This window comes from Dermacentor silvarum, chromosome 5 (genome assembly GCF_013339745.2).
Source record: "Dermacentor silvarum isolate Dsil-2018 chromosome 5, BIME_Dsil_1.4, whole genome shotgun sequence".
In the NCBI taxonomy this organism is placed as follows: Eukaryota; Metazoa; Arthropoda; class Arachnida; order Ixodida; family Ixodidae; genus Dermacentor; species Dermacentor silvarum.
Genome location: NC_051158.1, coordinates 125,829,260 through 125,845,983, shown reverse-complemented (window position 1 = coordinate 125,845,983; position 16,724 = coordinate 125,829,260). Strand labels below are relative to the sequence as shown.

General features: G+C 49.0%; 1 protein-coding gene and 1 non-coding gene across 2 annotated transcripts in view; one reads left to right on the top strand and one right to left on the bottom strand.

The window, feature by feature from the left end:
- Nucleotides 1–16,724, bottom strand: part of LOC119454400 (neuron navigator 3-like) — an 832,501-nt gene that overhangs the window by 375,926 nt on the left and 439,851 nt on the right.
- Trnac-gca (transfer RNA cysteine (anticodon GCA)) lies at nucleotides 198–269 on the top strand. Its single transcript has one exon. It is a non-coding gene; the product is annotated as a tRNA-Cys (tRNA).

Sequence of the window (16,724 nt, the reverse complement as noted above, 5' to 3'; positions counted from 1 at the left end):
TACGAAGGACATAGACATCCAACGAAAAGCAACCCTGTTTTCTGCGTTTTAAAAGCATGCCGGCCTTCCGTTGATATATGATCAGACACCAGAGTGGATGTGTTTTGGTTTGATGACTGTGTTTCTCAGTATGATGTGGCAGGCTTTGGTGACTTGTGCCTCTGTTTTCCATGCATAAACATACAAACTGGCCGTTCGGGGGTATAGCTCAGTGGTAGAGCATTCGACTGCAGATCGAGAGGTCCCCGGTTCAAACCCGGGTGCCCCCTCTTTTCTAATTTTTTTTTGTGGTTTGAATTCTGTTTTTTGTTCTTTCTTTTTCTTTTTTGCTTAATTGCGGACGTCAGCAATCCGAATAAATAAATGCACATTCACAAACACTGTCGCCCGGACACTCGCATCTCCATGTGCCTACGCCTAGTATTTTATTTCACGTGACCAACACTAGTTTGTCATTTAACCAATTGGTAACGAGGATAATCTATGTTATTATCGCAGTTCTAGTCATAACCGTTTCTTGTGTGAAGATGAACGTGGCACGAGCATTGTGAAAGGGCGCGGCTGCGGCAAGCAACGGTGTCAAGCCGGCAAGCGTTCTTCGCCGGCTTGACATCCTCTCCGTGGACTGGCCCCGCCATCTCGCGGCAACCTCTCGAAACTCTCGCGAGCCGTCGAGCGCGCGGGTACTTTTGAAAGTCTCCTGCCGGCCATGTTTCAGTAGCAGTTTGATTTACTATTTTCGAGTGTGACACAATACATGGCTTGCCGACCACACTTGTCGAGTGAGTGTTCAAACAAACAAATGAGCGCACGAAGGTTCTCGTTTATCATAACAGACAAGGACGAAGAAAGAAAAGCGCTTTTTGTTGTCGTCTTCCACCTTTACCCTTACCCTCAATTATTAATGAGTGCATAATAATAAAAAAATGGCCTGATTGTGCACATCAATTATTCTTTACCCACGCTTCAGGAGGGGCAGTTGAAACGTTTCCTGCGCAACAATAATAACAAAAACAATATCGAAAACAATTCCAGTACACCAGTGCACCTCATAATCTCGGGGTCCATGCAAAAAATCACTTCTGTTCCAGCTTCCACGCTAAGCGTATTTCAGGTTTCAGATGTACTGATCGATATCAGGTATGTGTTTCCTCCTAAACAGCACAAGGAGACACGTATACGGAGAAGAAGTGGCAACACAAGGCGCTGAATGTGCGCCCGTGTTTCTTTGCGTTGTTTAGCCACAATTAATTGATGCGCTGCTCAACTTCCAATGCTTCAGCATATTGCATGTTATTATTTCTCTTCATAAAGAAAAACGTTAACCTGTATAGTCATTGAACAAGAAATGGATGACTATAGCACTATTCGTATTGGTTCTTTGATTTCTTTTTTTGTCCGCTGACATTATTGGCGCGTTATCCCTCGTGCACCGTTGCGTATACGTGATGTTGCGTGGAGCTACGTAGGCCACGTTCCTTCCCAACTATAAATTTAAACGGTGGATGCTGGTGGCGTGAACCAGATTGCTGTACCGTGTTCTCGCACTTGCCTCGCCGCCTTGTCCGTAAAGGGTGCAGCCCGGTCGTAAAACAAACAGATAGAAGACCCCTGTGGACCACTCATGATAGTGTTTGCAATTTGGAAGGTGTGAATTAAGATTTTCTTTTTTGAGCATTGCGGATTACCATTACGCGGAAAGAAAGTGGCTGAAAATGCGTGTCAGTTTTGTCTATAGTAAACGTAGGTGATTATCAATCTTACATGAAGAACAATTACGGAAGGGTAAATTATGCTTTATTCGGATCTGTCCCCCTGCCCTTAAACTGAAATTAGCAACGCAGTTCTTGTGTTTTTAAAGATGGTTATACCGTCCCAAGGAACTCAGCAATTTTGACAAACACACCACGGTACCATTATTCTTTTCACATAAAGCGCAAGGGATGTTTCTAGGAAGCACGAAAGTCAATCGTCGCTGCCGAAGCAGGAAATACGTAATAATAGTTTAATAAGAAGCATTACCGGCCTCAGCAGTTTCGTTTAATTTGACAGTGTGCGGGCGAGAGTAACCGCTTCGAAAAGTGTGTGTCTTGTTGCGCCTAGCTGGCGGTTAAGGAGGCTTCCCCTGCAAACCTGCAGCTATGAAATGCTGTTGAAACTGTCGAGCTTTCTGGAGGAACTATGCATACCGGCGAGCGTGCAGCTATGAAAGGTCATTCAGGCGGCATCGTCTTTTCAACGCCAAAGAGCTGGCGACGAAGCATGCGTGACATCAAGATGATTGACAAGTGGCTCTGCGTCGCGTGTTCGTCTGAGTTTGTGAGGGACCCCAAACTGTGAAGGGGTCTTCGGCATTGTATCACCGGCTAATTGCTGCAAAGTACCTACGCTGACGACTTCGTGGGAAGAGCGCCCACCTAAGCTTCTCGCGAAATTGCTTTGCATAGAGGGCGGGTCGAAGCTTGAACACCAGAGGCGGTGTTCAAGCTTCAGCTGTGTTCGGCGGTGCGGTGCGTCACCAGGGGCAGAATGTTGCAAAGACATTGAAGTCCTTCAACGAGAGAAAGGGGGAAATGAACCGAAGAAAAGCGGAACTTGAGTGTTGTGTGGATGCTCAGACATGTAAACGCTCGATCATGCAAATACAGTGTGCCCCGTCGAGAGACTATCAACTTCTGCGCGCGCTCTCAGACTGGTTTCTGTGACTTCCATGTCTTTATTGAAATGAAAAATAAAAGAAGGAGACATAGTCATAGTTTACTCGTGTGCGAAACATCACATGTGTTCGTGTTCGTAGGACTGTAACCAGCATTTAACTCGCCGTGGTGCCGTAGTGGATATGGCGTCGTGCTACTAACACGGCCGCAGCGGCCGCATGTCGATGGGAGTGAAATGCAAAAACGCCCGTGTACCGTGCAATGGGGGCACGTTAAACAACCCCAGGTGGTCAAAATTAGACCGGAGTCCCTCACTACCGCGTGCCTCATAATCAAATCGTGGTTTTGGCACGTGAAACCAAAGAATGTGATTTTTCAACCGGCATTTTCCCGCGCTTTCCTTTCTCCTTTCTTTATTTCCCGTGGAACAAGGGGTAGCCGGTGTTAATGAAGGCGCCAACCGCTGCATTTCCTTCATGCAAGTTAAAAGAAAAGAAAAAAAAGAAAGAAAACGAGATATGAGGAAGGTGACGAGAAGGAGCAAGCGAAGAAGAACAACTTTAAAGCGCAGGTGAAACGGAAGGCACGACCACGTAAGACCGCTGCAAGCGTCAACGGAGCGTGATCGTGGTTGTCACTAAACGGGCACGTCCTCGCTGGGACAATTGTCTCACTGTTGTCCCGCGCAAGAACCACGCCTGGGGGGTTGTTGCACGGAGCACTTCCGGAAAATGAGGGGAAAGGTTTAATCTGCTCGCGCCACCGGAAGTGAGGAAGCAAAGGCAGCGCCAAAAGAGTCGCGCGCACATCCGGTCTCGTGTTCCGGGCATGCAGAATTAAAAGGCCAGGTGTCTTCCTCCGCCCGCTATTCGCGGACCGCTAAAGGGTGTGAAGTGGCTCGAGACAAGGGAAACGAACCGCAGCTGGATTTTACACGGTCTTCTCTCGCCTATTACGGCAATTATAAAGTTAGCGCAGTTGTTTTGTTTCCGCAGAGAGAAAGTGGAAAACGGCGCTACAGGCGTTAGCAGTTAAACACGTGCTTCCTTCGTAGGAAGTTGGCGAGGACAGGTGGCTAATTTTAGAAGCGTTACACAACGATTGTCGCATATGCTTATGGTATACGATTCAAGTTGCCTTGTTCGCAGAGGAAAACAGGATGCTGAGAAAAGTAAGCAAGCAAGTTCACGCTTTAGACTTAAACGAGGGCGCTAATTAGGCACCTGCCTTGTGATTTCTTCCGTCACTTCCTGCCGGTGGCAAAGATTACTAGCGCAATCAAAAAGTAGGCCAGTGGGCAATGTGCCATGATAATACACGCGTAATGGCGATATATGTCGCTTTATTATTATTATTTCTTTCATTCTGAAGGCAGGTGTCTTCATATTTTCATTTGTTCCTACATGACAGTATAACACATTTTCGGACACTCTGCGCAAATAAGCTCCGATTCGTTTTTTGTATTTTGATTACGAGGCAGTATTGATAAGTTTTACTAAGCGAAGGAGGAATTCACAGAAGGATTCATTCGTTGACAACTGATTGTCCGCGATCCAGCGTGTCCGCTAGCAAGATGCGACTCCCCATCACAACTTGGCAGGGCCAGTTCTTGCGAAGTTATCTTTCGTACGCTTTCATTATTGAATCGGACTGATTTTTTGAATATCAGTGACCTCGTTTACGGTGCTGTCAAGTTGTTCTTGTGCAAACTTTATTAGGCCGCTTACAAGTTCACCTTTGGGAAATTGACTTACTAAGCAGCTCTGCTCAGATAGCTAAGATTGAGTCTGATGACATTTTTTTCCAAATAATGCTAAACATTTGTCCTATCAATTCCTAAATGGTATTTGAGAAAATCACCTTGCACAACCAGAAATAAAAACTGTGATATAGCGACTGGCGCTTCCGTCTGTGAAGAGAAGGCAGGTGTCGACATTGTATCGAAAATCTCCCATTTCTTGGAACAATAGATGGTGCTCCACTACAAAGGCTGAGGTGTCGCTTACGAGACTTAGTTGTGGAGTCCCCCAACCCCCAATAAACCTTTACCTTCACAGGTCTGGTCTGGCGATCTCACCATTGTGTCACTTCTTAAATAATTGAATTAAGGGGTTTTACGTGCCAAAACCACAATCTGATTATGAGGCGCGCCGTAGAGGGGGACTCCGAAATAATTTGGACCACGTGGGGTTCTTTAACGTGCACCTAAATCTAAGCCCACGGGTGTTTTCGCATTTCGCCCCCATCGAAATGCGGCGGCTGTGGCCGGGATTCGATCCCGCGACCTAGTGTTTAGCAGCCCAAAACCATAGCCACTAAGCAACCACGGCGGGTCATTGTGTCATTTCTGCAATGCAACTGAAACTCTAGATAATTTATTTGTAGCATGTTACCGTGTTAAGGTTCAAACATAAAGATTATTGGAAGAGCCATTGCGTAAACATCACTTGGCGGTGACTCTCCCGGTGGTCCATTTGGCGCTACTGCAACTGAGTTTTAGCCACCAGAACGATTGTGATGCCCTCTGCAATTTTCTGTGTGAGACGAAAAGATTTTAATACTAAATATTTCTGTTTCATTTTTCTTTTGTTATTCAAATTTTATTGTGTAGTATGTAGATACAAAAGAGTTTATATCTACAGGGTGTTTCAGCGAACACTTTCGAGCATTTTAAAGGTTGCCTGTGGCAGGTAGCACAATTCAAGTTCCTGAGCTGGTCTACTCGAAGAGACGGGCATTACGTGCAAAAAAAAAAAAAGAGTGCAATGCATAATCGACTAATTAACAAAAATGCACTACTTATGTTTTTACCTAATTACTTTATGACTAATTTTCCAATTTACAAATTCTAGCCGTGGAGTTCGCAAGGCGGATCCACTTGAAATGAATTCTCAGGATGACGCCAGTTTAAAGATATTCATTCCCGAACTTTGCGGAAAAATGGATTGGCGTTCCAGTTACTTTGGTGCTTAAATGCATAAAACGTTTTGTTAAGGCAGTAACTGGAACGGCAATGCATTTCTCCACAAATTTCGGGAATTAGTATCTCTAAACTGGTGTCATCCTGAGAAATCGTTTCAAGTGCTTCCGCCTTGCGGACTCGACGGCTAGAAGTTAAAAACTTAATTATTAACTTAACTAGTTAAAAACTTAATTATTGAATTTTAGTTAACTAGTCTATTATGCACGTCATTTTCCTGTACAAGTAAAATGTCTGCCTCCTCGAGTAGACCAGTGCATGAAGTATAATTGTGCTACCTGCCACAGGCAACCTGTAAAAAATGTTTGAAAGTGTTCGCTGAAGCACTTTGTATAACTAGTAGGCTGTACAGCCATTTGTACTACACCTTAGGGTTGAGCTGGTAACCAACACTTCTCTCTACGGAGTAACGCAGTGAAACAGCACACGCTACCTAAAGCATTCTTACTTGACAACAACAAAAAAGAAAAAGAAAAAAAGAAGAGAAGTCGCAGTTTCGCCCGAAAGGCGAAGCATCGATTGCGATAGCAAATTAGCGTACTATCCATACGAAGTAAGGATAGTACTCTTATCGGCGGTATCAAGTTGTAAGCATTCGCTTGTGAACTAAATTAACACGCATGGTATCTGCGCGCACAGCAAACACGAACACATCACACTCGCTGAGCGCGGACACTCGCTGTCAATACGCTGGCGTGAACACGCGGCAGTAACAGCGAGCGAAATCACCTTCGTGTTGTTGCCTGTCGCGTGAACGCAAGCTGAGCGCCGAGAACACACAGCACGCACAATGACACGAGCCGCCGACGCACGTAGACCCTGCCCCTAACGCAGATCGCTCTCAAAGTACGGCCGCGCGACCGCGCGCCGTCGCCACATACGCAGTTGCAGCCGGAGTATGATGTCGCCCCCTGCCTCCCCTTTCCCCAGCGCCTCCCAGCGTTGGGTGCCTCGCGCGGCACAGCAGACGGCGCATTTCCTGACCGCTTTGCTCCGCGATCGTCGGTTCCCCTCGCACGCTTTCACTCGCACATACAGTGTAGGGCGTGCGGCGACGGCATTATCGCCCTTGGACTTTATTGACCCTTTTCGCGGCGATCCCGTGGGCGCTGCCATGTTTGATCACGTGGTGACGCGTCCATTGCTTGCCTCAACTGCCTCCTTGTTTACAATGGAAGTGTATGACGCCGGCGCGGCTTAGAAAGCCTCTGTTTTCGGAGATATCATAGATGGTAGCTGGGTGGACGACACGAAGCTTTGGTCAAAGCTTCAGAGAACATGTAAAAGCGCTTTCGAAGCTCATTAAGCTTTGTCCTAACGGCGCGAGCAGCGTATGAGGTGCTTGTTCTAAAAGCGGGGATAAATATGTATTCCAATCTATCCAAACATTACGCTCATGGATTCAGTCAGGATTAGTGTGTTTTCCTCTTTGTTCTTTATTCGGCAAATATTTTGAAGCAGTGGCTTGTCAGTTTCTGAGTCAGTGAAGTTCCTCGGTGCAGCCACTATCTGATTATTTTCTGCCTAATCGCTCACGGGTGTGCTCATTTCCGATAGACTTGTTCTTGCTGCACGCCAGCCTTGGAACTTAGCTGTTTTGTACATTGTAATACCTTGTAGCAAATACATATTGCCGCTAGCAATTCGCTTACTCTTGTGAACCGTCACGAAACATTCAGCTTCGACCATTCGTGTGCCATCGGTGTAGTCCGTCATTTATTGTGCGTATATAGTGCGCATATATTCAAGTGAGCGTCCCATTCAATTATTATTGATACGTCGGCGATAGAGTATTCGTAAGTTTTCCTGCCATTTGGGATACATCCGTATAAATAACGTGCGCTAAGCTTCTATGACAGGAAGCGGCGCTACTCCCTTTGTCATTGTTTAACGAGTGGTACTCACCCTTGCTGACGTTCTGTTGATGAAGCCCTTTCTTTGAAGGTTAGCAATACAAAGCTGGAAGATGAGCAAATTTCTGTATCCTCGAGTAAAGCAGTACGTACATCACGAAGTGCTGGTAACACGCTCCGACAGTTGCAGCAATGGTCCGCGAACTTGGCCACGCAGATTCATTCTATTCCTTAACATGCCAGTCACTATTTTTGCAGCCAACTACTGCACACATCTTCAATCCACATGATTCAATCTAGCATGATTAGAGCACAGTGCGTTAGCGAAAACTCAGTTGCATTTCCGACAGCTGATCGCACAGAAGCAAGGTAAAAGCGGTAGTGCTTTCGTATACGTGCGCGCGGTCGCTGAGGAGAGGTATGGCGCGCCGCCGTGAGCGCCATCTCGTTTCTCTAAAATAAACTGCTCCGAGAAAAGGGTCAATACGGAGCCTGACGGCGACGGCAGAGATGCGCCTGGAGTGTTCATATAATTGATATTGCAATAATAAAAAGAAACGTACGCATTCAATCGGATAATTCCTTTCCAGAAGTGTACGCCTGCTTTCTCGGGGTTTGAAGCATGTGACTGATCGGTTTGTCGCCGAGTAATAGCGAGCTTTAGCTTGTACGGAAATCGGGTAAACGCGGGCGGACCGGGCGTTGATGCGTTGTGGCGGAACCGTAAACTTGAACGGCCTGTATGGTGCTGCCACCTGGTAGCGCTGAGCTTAAACAAACAATAACAGCTAATATTGCAGTAACCAAGTGTATTCTACTTCGCTGCTGGTGTAAATTTTCGGCAGTGGCGTAATCGTGTTGCTGCCGAAAATTTACACCAGCAGCGAAGTAGAATACACTTGGTTACTGCAATATTAGCTGTTTTTGTCTGTTTGAGCTCTGCGCCACAGGTGGCAGCACCATATATACAGGCCACTCAAATTTACGGTTCCGCCACAATGCCCAAACGCCCGGTCCGCCCGCGTTTACCCGATTACCGGACAAGCTAAACCTCTTTATAGTTGGCCGATCTCAGAGACAACGTAAACCGAACATGGGTCATGTAATGAGGCTATCTGCTGTATAGCCCGGCAGGCACGTATTCACTGTGCTGCAAAACCCGATGCGGAACATGAGACTCACATGCGCGTCGCAGCAAAGCCAAACTACACAACCCTTCTGCAATGGGAGAAGAACGTCAGCAGCCCTTATGCGCGTATTTCGATATAAAAAAAATTCCCACGGTCTCGTATGCTATCCCTAAGACGACTTGAATCGACTTGAAGACGACTTGAATAATGCATCGGCCCAAGTGCCGATGCATTAAGGACGGACATGTGACGTACACATCCCCTTAATTTGCTTAGTCTACTTCGCTTATCCCTCTTAATTCGCTTACTCATCCCTCTTAATTCGCTCAGTCATGCCCCTTAATTCGCTTAGTGTACTTCACTTAGTCATCCCTGTTAATTCCGAAGGTCGAGGGTACGATTCCTACCCATAGTCGTGTATTCGAGTGCCTTAATCAAATACATCCTAATTAAATTTACTTTCATTAGGTTCGCCTTCATTAACATGAAAGGCCATGGGTTCTACTCCCACCAAAGGTCGGGGGGTTCGTAGCATTTTTGTACCTTTCGTGTCGGCAACGCATTTTCGCTCAAGGCCGACTGACTCATGAGACGTATATGTCTTTCGCCTTAATATCATTGCACGCATCATGCATTTTTTTGCGGAGCATGAAAACGAAGCGTTTCAAGAAAACTTCCCTTAAAATTGATTGCAATGAGTGCACTGAATCTGCCGTAATTTTTTTTTTCGTCATGTTGTTTCTCAAAGGCTCGAGTACAGCTCGAAAATGGGTTCCAGAGCATCTCGGTTGATCACAGCGTCGAAAGATTCACCAGCAGCGCTGCCGTTGCCGGATAGGTACGCCGGCCACGCGTACACGTTAGCTTCTCTTCCTCCGCGCTAAAAGCTTCTGTTGACTGAGCGCGGAGTCCCAGCCGCCGGGGTTCATCGAACTTGATTATGCCATCGCACGTACACTCGGAAGGAAAACCGCCATTGATGCACGAAAAAAAAATTTGAAAAAAAAAAACAACACCGCCGTGACAACGCGGACATCCTGGAAGCGCGCTCTTGTCCGTGCATGGCCGGAAACGATTATCACGCCGAGCCTCCCTGCGAGCTCGTTCTCTCGCTTCTCCGGCGAGTCAATACACCCAGCGGGCGAGCACCTTCGGCGGCAGAGGAACACCGCTTCCTTACGTCCCTTTTGTCCTCTTCGTTAGGGTAGCGTCTCTTCGTGGTGCACGCGGCGGCGGGAACGAGCCTCGCACGCGATGGGTCAGGCCGTTGCGAGGAAGAAGCCACGCTGTGCGTAGGGAGGTGGACGCGCCGTCTTTCCTCGTTATCCCAGCGGCCATGGCGAGCGCTCGGAGACACTTCCGAAACGGCAAGTTGGCCCTCGGGGAAGCGTGGATCCCCATTAATCCTGCTTACACTGTATGGCACGGTCCGGCGACGCTCATTCGTCAACGTCACGGCGCGTCGCGAAGATGCGACTGACGTCGGGAGGGGGGGCTGCCAGCCACTCAATGCCTCGGTCGCTTCGGGCCACTTAGCAGCCGCGGACTCTCGTCTTCGAGAGCGTCGCGTTCTAAGGTCCTTGCCTCTCACTTCCTCACTCCTCTGTGCTCGTGCGTGTCGCTCTTTCCTTTCTGCGGGAGACACTGTAGATCCCCTGCCGTGCCCGAACCACCCCGGCGCTTGACTCGCTCGGTTAGCCGTAAGTACACCGGACGTGCGCGCTCCAGCCACTCCCGGCGTCGCCGTAGTCATTAGGGATTCATCAGTTATTCATCGAACACGACGCAAGGGGGGGGGGGGGGGCGACAGTGGAAGAGCGATTTCCCGAAGCGAGCTATACACGATGGGAAACAGCGGGGACGAAGCCGGAATTTTATGGGCGGCGGTGCCAGCGCGCGCGAAGTGCTTATTGTGTGCTACACGTCGAACCGCTCGCCGGTACGCGTGTTTAGAGCGGCGTTCCGCCCGGTAGGGTGCTTACGGCGTATCGTAAATGAGCTTTCGCACAAATCAGCGCACGATGTTAGGACGTGTAAAAATGCACTTCCCCAAGGTAGACGGCTTCCATGTGAGAAATGCGCAGCCTAAATGAATGACAGCGTATGTGCGCATGTACGTAAAGCACTCACACACACACACACACACGCACACGCACACGCACACGCACACACACACACACACACACACACACACACACACACACACACACACACACACACACACACACACACACACACACACACACAAAGACTGGCATCTTCGTATTAATGCCAAGATATTAGCAACATCTTTAGCAACGTGAATATAGAAAGCGACAACATTTCGTTACACATAGGAGCCGTGACAATACCAATAATACTTGAATGCAATCTGAAAGTATGCAATGGCTTTGAAGATCAGAGTAATCAACACCAGTTTGAGGTTTTGTAACACCCATGACTCGGAACTCGCAATCGAGGGCACTGGTAGCATTTTGGTGGGCTGCTTCACAGCGTGTCCGCGTTTGTTCTGGCAACATTGAACATGAACGTTCAGCGCAGGACGGTGGCTTCTGGTAAGCTTTTCAGTTTGTTCGCTCGTGCAAGTCTTATGCATAAGCAGTGCTACATGGATACGGTAGAAGCGTATCGTAAGACCTTGTATTAACATACAGTATCGCATATCACCGAGACATCCCCGTTAACGTACGTGCGCGCACTTCGTACATTTAAAGGTAAGCGCTCACAGTTTGCGTAAGCTCGAAAGCGCAGCCGCCTTGTGAAATGAACCGAAAGTACTTGCAGTGTGCTGGCTGCGTTCCTTTACGTCAGTGGCGGATACAAAAAAAAAAAAGAAAAAGAAAACTATCATCTTCCAGCTGCCCTTTCTGCGTGCTGTGTGCAAATCACAACGTGACCTCGGAAATTATGGTAACAGCGAGCTTGTGCAGGAGCACTGCCACTTTTGTTTTAGTGTATTTTCTAGTCTTACGGTAAAAGTGGTCGCTTTGCAACTGCAGCGACCTAATTTACTAATACCGCCTAAACCTGGTATTCGTACGCTCTCACTCGTTGCATTCAACGACTGGACCTTGCCAAGAGGGACCACTGTCCACCGGAAACCATATATATAGGGGATATAACAAGTTGTATACAACTTGTTATATCCCCTGAGGCGCGAAACAATAGACTGAACACAGGCACTGAAACGAAGGCCCCACAGGGGTTGCCATTTATTTGTTCTGTAAAGACGTTTATTAGACACCAGCCGTTTTGGCCGTCCGTTGTTTGAAGGTCCGAGCTCTCAGCACGAGCGGTGTTTCTCGAGGAAAGCGCAGGAGGGACCGACGGCAGAATGACGTCCCAATTAGTGTGGTCGGAGGCGACGTACATAGCAAGCATGTCCCAGAGCGTACGGTTGAAGCGTTCTGTAAGGCCATTGGTTTGGGGGTGGTACGCCGCAGTTGTGCGATGAACAACGTGGCACTCCTTGAGAATGGCTTCAACTACTTCGGATAGGAAGACACGCCCACGATCACTGAATATTTCCTGGGGTGGCCCATGTCGCAGGATGAATCGTCGAAGCAGGAAGGAGGCAACATCGCGCGCTGTAGCTGCCGGTAGGGCGGCTGTTTCGACGTATCGCGTCAGGTGGTCGACGGCCACAATGGCCCAGCAATTTCCAGCCGACGCCAGGAGAAAGGGCCCATACAAATCGATGCCGACGCGTCCAAACGGCCGGGCAGGGCAAGGTAAAGTTTGCAGACCGGCTGGCGAAAGGCGGGGTGAATATTTCCGGCGCTGGCAATCGGGACAAGACCGAACAAACTTGTGAACGTAGCCTTACATCCCGCGCCAGTAATACCGCTGTTGAAGGCGCTGGTACGTCTTCAAAACTCCGGAGTGTGCACACTGTGGATCAGCATGGAAAGCTGCGCATACTTCGGAACGCAGACTGCGGGGTACCACTAACAACCACTGGCGCCCGTCGAGAGTTATAATTGCGTCAGTGCAGCAGGTTGTCGCGAATGACAAAATGACGTGCTTGGCGACGCAATATGCGAGTGCTTGGTTGCGCCGACGAACTATAGAAAGCAAGTCTACAAGGGAGGCAATCCAATGGTCGTTGCGTTGCTCAGAAGCGATAGTGTTAAGGTCGAGCGAAGAAACAATAATCTCGGATAGTGAGGAGCAGGCATTGTCAGGCAAGGGAGAGCGCGAGAGGGCGTCGGCGTCAGAATGCTGGTGTCCGTTGCGGTACAGCACCCGGACATCGTAGTCCTGCAGGCGAAGTGCCCATCGAGCAACACGGCCGGAGGGGTCCTTCAAGGACGACAGCCAACATAGTGCTTCGTGGTCCGTGACTACGTCAAATGGACGACCATATAAATAAGGCCTGAACTTAGTCAGAGCCCAGATGATGGCCAAGCATTCTTTTTCCGTCACAGTGTAATTTGTCGCAGCTTTCCTAAGCGTACGACTTGCATAAGCGACGACATATTCAGAAAACCCTTGTTTGCGTTGGGCAAGAACAGCACCGAGGACGACGCCGCTGGCATCTGTGTGCACCTCAGTAGGAGCTGTCGGGTCGTAGTCGCGCAAAATTGGCGGAGACGTAAGTTAGATGCCGGAGCTTCGTGAAAGCTTCATCGCACTGGGACGACCACGAAGTGAGGGGCCCGTTGCGTGACAGCAGTTTCGTCAAGGGTGAGATGATGGCGGCGAAATTGCGAATAAAGTGTCTGAAGTAGGAACACAGACCAGTGAAACTGCGCAATTCTTTCACAGACGTTGGCTTAGGGAATTCGGCGACGGCCCGAAGTTTGACCAGAAAATCGGTCTCATGGTTGCTGTACCAGATACTGGCTACACCCGCGAGATAGAAGATCACATTGCTGAGCTTTGCGGGGTCGTCCCATTTGTTGTGAGCGCTTACTCTCTCATACGTTGTCAGCCAGTCCTCCACATCAGTTTCGTTCGCGCCGCTGAAGATGGCAGGGTCCCTGTGGCGAGGCACACCAGAGCACATGACAGACTGAGGAGGCGCTTGCTGGGATGGGGTAGGTGGCACTTGCTGGGATGCGTCTTCGGGCATGGTAGAGCGTAGGGTACGGGATCGAAACTCCAGGATTTACGCTGTAGGCAGAAGCACTCTCCACCACTTGTAAAGGCGTTTATTAGACACCAGCCGTTTGGGCCGTCCGTTGTTTGAAGGTCCGAGCTCTCAGCACCAGCGGCGTTTCTCGAGGAAAGCGCAGGAGGGATCGACCCACTAGAAACAGCTGGAGAGCGTGACCCGCTATGGCGTTCGTATTCTTCGCTACAGTTAATGAATTTCAGCCTAATAAAGCTTTATCTCTATCTCTTTGGTATCTCTTTAAGATCTCTTAAACTTCTTGCGTTGCTTCCCCACCTCCCTTCCGCTTGTCCCCACTCTCCCTTCTAAAGTGTTGGCATCCCATCAGGCTATAGTTGTCTCACTCACCTTCGCAATCATTGTAGCCACCGCCCATCTGCAGGGGCTACCATCATTACCACGGCGCGCTCGTCGAGTGCGTTACCCCGAACAATGGCGAGGCGCAACAAAGCGGAGGACGAACCGCCCCGGACAACCGCAACAAGACGGGGAGAGGAGGAACACCACCACACCGAATCGTCGTCGCAAGAAACAAATCTCTCCGCGGCATTATCCCTGCCTCCCCGCTCTTCGGACGAGCAAAAGATTCTCTACCCGAGACCCGGCACCCATCACGCCCATCTATGCCGGTGCTACGCCTCGGGCGGTCCAGCAAACCACCGCGTTTTATCCTTTTGCTTCGCTGAAGGCAAGGGTGGAAACGAGCTACTTGATGGAGGTGCTGGGCGACGCGCTCAGACCCCACGTTAGGCCTATATGCTAGCTAGGGGTCCTTCAAGGAAGCCCGAGAGGGGAGCGTGGGTGCTCAATCACGGTCTGAAAGTCGGGTGGAACTTTCGTGCGGCACAGACGGTGGTGCATCACTGCCGTTTTGAAAAGTTTCCTCGAGACGGAAATGGCGAAAGACAAAAGCAAATTTCCTTCCTTCAACGAGAACACCCTATCTATGGATGAAATGGACTTCTGTGAGTGACAGCCACATTGAAGTTCATTTTCGTCCAGAGCGCAATGAAGCAGCCATGAAGCTGGAGTCTTGCACGGAGCTTATGTACTGAAAAAGTATGTGGAGGGAACCGGTAATGTGACAGGACCACAGGGACCACGAGTGTGTAAACAAAGGCGGTAGTGTGGGGACAAATCATTCAAGGTACGACGTAAAATGTCCACTGTTGAGAACGAGAACTCTGTAAAGGCGAGAGCCGTTTCGAAGGAAACAGCAGGCTTCGTCTTCGGGGAAGGACAAGCCTTGATATACAAAGAGACAATGCGTCGGCTCGTCTTCAGGGTTTAATTTCTCCTTTTCTTTGTCGTGTCCACGCACCGCATTTCGCGTGACACGCGCACTCCTTCAAATTTCTTTCTCGTCGGATTCTATGCGCCGCACAGTGTAGCAGACGACGCTACAACTGTACTTGAAACAGGCGTTTCAACAAACTCGCCACCGCGAGATGCCACACAAGAGAAAGAGAGAGAGAGAGAGATTGAGGAAAGGCAGGAAGGTTATCCAGATGCGAGTTTGCGGTTTGCTACCCTGCACTGGGGTGGCAGAAATAGGGGTTGGAAAGCAGGCAAACCGAGAGAAAAAAAAAGATCAGGTACAGCTAACAAGGACGGCGTTCCAATTACAAACGTCCATACAGGCCGGTTGATCTCAAGAAGAGCAGTAGCGCTTGCGCGGTTCTGATGGGATGTGAAGCCCTGTCGGTGTTGTTAAGTTCTTTCTTCCGACAGGGGATTGTCGTCCAACTGGTTGAGCATCACGGAAAGCGATTGTCTCTGCACATTGTATCGTGGGCACAGAACGTGACGAATTGTTTCCTCGTAGCCCCAATGGCAACAAGCTACGTGTCAGCCATCCCTATGCGGAACGCTTAGGCATTGGTGAACGCGACGCCCAACCATAGCCTACACAAAAGGGTCGCGTTTCTTCGGGAGTCGAATACTTTAAAGCCTTCGAGTGGAAGACGAAGGCTTAAGTTTGGATCCAGGGTGTACAGTGGGGCATACATGACATGCGGTTCATTTCATTCCAATGTGATGCATTGGCGTGCACGTATGCGGAGCATCCATGCAGCAGCTGTCTTAGTGGGATTGATAGGCGGCGGTCTTCTACATGAGCTAAACCAGCAGCTTGATCGGCGCGTACATTGTCGATAATACCGCGCTGATTTGTTAGTCATAGAAAAACAATTTCGTGTCCTTTTTCAGTCAGCTGCTGCATATGCCCTCTGTAATTTCGAACACCAACTTTTCACGAGGGCCGCGCGGTAAGACTGACCGTAAACACTGCAGTGCCGTCTTCGAGTCGCAGAAAATGGCCCATTTGCGTTGGTTCGTCATGGTTAAGGTGTAGTGCGACTCGAAGCGCTGCGAGTTCTGCTGCCGTCGACGTTGTCAAGTGAGACGCTTTCAACATGATAGTGGTGGATTTTGCCAGAATGATGACAGCTACGATAGAGATGTTGGGCAGGGCGGAGCCATCGGTGTGTATGTGTTTGTGTAATTCGGGTACTTCTCATATAAAAGGCTACACGAAAGACACGCAAGGCCCTTGAACAATCGCGAAGAACCGGCAGCCTCGACACACTGCGCCAGATTTCTTCCACGAATGAACAGCGGGAGTCGCCAGTCATTTCGATGAGCACAGCAAGAGAGCAACACACAAGAAAACACGAGAACACGCCAAGTGCGCAACGCATTCGAAGCGACGCTAAACACGACTACTGAGTTAAGCTGGAACGCATAATGACGCTTCAAGAATACGGGTCACACCAGGCTTACCGCGAGTGCAGTCTTAGTATAAAACCAGAAGAAACGAAAGTCCGAAAGGACGGTCTTGGAAGTTCTTACGTAACGTAGTTTATCGTGACGTCAGGAAATTTGGCCCGCCTCTGCTCGGGAGTAATCAATAGTTAGTTGATCAACAATAATAACATTGCATTCTAAATGAATGAAGGACTAAAGCTAGTAAATTTCGATAACTGTTCA